The 3,679-nt window shown below is 39.1% G+C and overlaps 1 non-coding gene across 1 annotated transcript; it reads right to left on the reverse strand.

The window, feature by feature from the left end:
• Nucleotides 1–1,173: 1,173 nt before the first annotated feature.
• On the reverse strand, nt 1,174–1,245 carry TRNAP-AGG (transfer RNA proline (anticodon AGG)). Its single transcript has one exon. It is a non-coding gene; the product is annotated as a tRNA-Pro (tRNA).
• Nucleotides 1,246–3,679: the final 2,434 nt, after the last annotated feature.

Consider the following 3,679-nt stretch of genomic DNA (forward strand, 5'->3'; position numbering starts at 1 on the left):
GTGTGATTTGGTTGTTACCAAACTAAGATTGATAACAGCCAACCATTAGACCACATGTAACTTAATTTGGTTTGTTACCCTTTTTAGTAATAACAAAAAAATCAACTAGGATTTGCACTTGCTCATACAAAGAGAGAGGATTTGGGCATCACGTGCAGGCACAAATGTTCTTGCGTCTGGTGTGCGTAATACACGCGCTTGACGCCTGCAAAAAAAAGCATCATTTTCTAGGTTTTTTTTATAATGTAAACATGCTATATAATCCTTTATTATTAATTAATATTTTTTTCTTACCCTATAAAATTCTAAAGTAACAATAGCTCCTAATAGGTTGTAACTGTTGGTTATAATTTATCGTAAGTGGCATCCTAAATTGTTATCTTTAATTAGAGATGCTCTAAGCTTCTTCATTTATAAAACTCAAATCAATATTTGAATATATTTTAAATGACACTTCCTTTGTGTTTCCTTTTTTTTCAAAAAGAATAAGATGTAAAAAAACTTTAATGTAAAATAAATTTTAAGGTTGACAGTTAGGAGTAATTTTACTCTTAATATTGGTTTAATTTTACCTCTAATATTGGCAAGTTGGATCGATTGCAGAAATCATTATTTGCTTCTAAAAAAAGATTTCACATTTTTCAAAATTTAATGAAAATTTTAATAATAGAATTAGAAATTAATATTTTTAAATTCGATAAAATGTTTGGTTTTTTTTGTCCAACTCGTACAACAATATTTTTTTTTTTCATATCTATTCATATGCTTGTGACCAGTTACTAATAAGTTATAAAATAACGCAAATATGAAGTGTAGATGATACGATTTATGACTCAGAAGACATTTTGATAAATTATTTTTCAAATTAACCAAACTTACCAATGTTATGAATAAATTTACTATTTGATACCAAGATTAGGAATAAAATTACACTATTTGAAACGTTAGGAATAAAATTGCTCCTAATAGTTAATGTCACAAGTATTTTTTGCATCGTAGCACTTTTCTAAAGAACCTTTTTACGATTTTGATATACTATAAAAGTTCAAATTTAAATATAATTTTTTTTTTCTAAAATATGATCATAAATGTTTGTTTCAACGTCAAATACAAAGAAAAAAAAAAAAAAAAACCACTGTGCTTTTTTTTTCCAAAGAAAAAAGAACAATTTAAGGGGCATTCCGAGAATTGAACTCGGGACCTCTCGCACCCTAAGCGAGAATCATACCACTAGACCAAATGCCCATTTGTGTTTTTCTCGTTTTATTTCCAATAATAAACACGTATTTCGTAAATACTGCTCGTCCATTAGGAAAAGAAGATTGGACTGATTTCTATCTTTGAATAAGCCAATTAGGCCTCCCAAGCCTGCTTCAATTGGGCCTTAATTTGTTGATGTTTAATGGTTTTTACATCAAAATCATAATTAGTTATAATATTACAAATTTCAAAAAAAAAAAGTTATAATATTACAATAAAACATATTAACAAAATTAATTTTTAAATATCTCTAAATTTTTTATATATCAGATAGTTTTTATACTCTAGTTTAAATTCTAAACACCAGTTCATAATAAAAAAAAATATCTTGGATCCTTAATTTATAAATCACAGTTCTTAAAACATATTAAAAATAAGGCTTAATACGCACCCAATCCCCTAAACTTGTAACTTTTTTTCACCTGGCCCCCTCAACTTAAGGGACAACCTCTCAACCCCCTCAACTCTCCAAAAATATCACATACAACCCCTTACACCCCTATGTTTGGTTAAAATATTGACCCGTGTAGAAAACGCGCTTGACTATTGATAACATTGAGATATTATCCTGAGGACCAAAAGGGATATTCACCTCAAAGTACGCCGCGTAGCGGTCTCCTAAAGGAAGCTGGTTGGCGGATCTCCCCAGATCAGCTCAGAGAGATCCGCTGGCGGACCTATGGGGCGAATCTCTCCCTTCGCCTCTATAACGGCTGGCCGCTGACTCGGCCATAAAAGATCATTAATGAGTTATTAATTAGCTAAACTGCCAGGTTCAGAATAACCCGTAACCGCCATTAATGAGGCATTAATGGAGACTTTCTAGTTACCTGAAGGTTACAACTTCCCAGCTATATATAGCCTGATCCCCTAGGTTATCAAGGTACACACACATTCTCACCATTCTTGTCAATTCCGTTGGTTTTCTTGATCCATCTTACTGACTTTGGCATCGGAGTGTCCCCGGCCGATCCCAACGGCACCTCACAGGGAAGTGCTCCGATCAAGGATTTTTCCTCAAGTTAACATTGGTGCGGTGAGCGTGGAATCCTTAATCAAACAAAGGGTTTTTTCATTCACGCTGAAAACGCAATGACCAACGGAGGTGAAAATCCCTCCTCAGGGATTGAAACACCGTTAGTTACACCATCTAGTGCTGGTCGCACCGATACAACCGCTCCAATAACGCATGTCGACAATAACATGCCTACCGCTGCTTTTATCAATATGTGTGCACAAGATATCGAGGCGCGATATGGACTCGAGATAGGAAATCGCCTTCGAACATACATGACTCTTCCTCCGCGTTGGAGTACGACGTCTACTTTAACCGTTTCATCTTTGCCTTTGTTAAACTTTGGCCTTGGACCAAGTGCCCATAGCTCCTCGTTCCTTCAAGCTCACAACACGGATTCTATGTTAACTGCCACGACATCAGGTGGCGAGCGACCAATTAATCGGGAGTTATTCCCTGGTGAAGGAAGTCAAAGAAATAATACGACCCTTCCTGGCGGATCTGGGGGTCCGGGGTTGAATCTTGGCGGGTCCGATATACCCAGGCGTCCACGGACGAATTTATCCCTTGGCGGATCTAAAGGGCCAACTCGCAAGAAGCATAGAAAAGAAAAGGATAAGCGGATAAGGTCACCTTCACCCCGACGAGCAAGATCCTCCCGTCGTGGCAGATCGCCCCCATCTACTGGCCATAGGCGAAGTAAAAGGCCAGAAAAGGCATCCCATGCAAGTGGACCACCACCGCCGCCGCCCTCAGGAACTGTTGGACACATCCCGTCAGGAGGCCAGGGGGGAGGAAGCGGTCCGACTCCCCCAGGTGGAGGAAATGGAAGGAGAGGTGGTGGTGGAGGAGGAAGTGGACGCGGTAATGAAGGAAGACGTTCGCTATCAGATCCATCGTCTGATTCAAGTTCTTCTTCTTCTTCTTCTCCAAGCAGATCGCCACGAAGAGGCCGTCCCAGGGCGGATCCGGAAAATTTTGATGATAGGGTAAGGGCCCTGGTGCTCCGTATGAATGAAGAAAATGCCAGGCACAACCCGTTCATCAATAGAGATTCGCCTTTTGCAGCTTGGATTGAGGCGGAGGAGACGGAAAGAGCTTTTAAGATTCCCAATCTCGCAATATACACAGGCAAAGATAATCCAGAAGCTCACGTTCGAAAGTATCGAATACTGGCCAGGCTCAACCGAGCCACCGAGCCCGTGCTCTGCAAAATGTTTGTCACCACGCTGGGGGGCCCAGCCTATTTGTGGTTTCAATCTCTACCTCCGGGCTCGATAAACAGCTTTGATCAATTGAGCAGGGAGTTTTGTGCTAAATTCGCCGGTTGTATTCCTGCAGTGGTGAAATCTGGAAAGCTTTTTGAGTTAAAGCAGAAAGCGAATGAACCCCTTCGGGAATATG

The sequence above is a fragment of the Euphorbia lathyris genome, chromosome 1 (assembly GCF_963576675.1).
Source record: "Euphorbia lathyris chromosome 1, ddEupLath1.1, whole genome shotgun sequence".
NCBI lineage: Eukaryota > Viridiplantae > Streptophyta > Magnoliopsida > Malpighiales > Euphorbiaceae > Euphorbia > Euphorbia lathyris.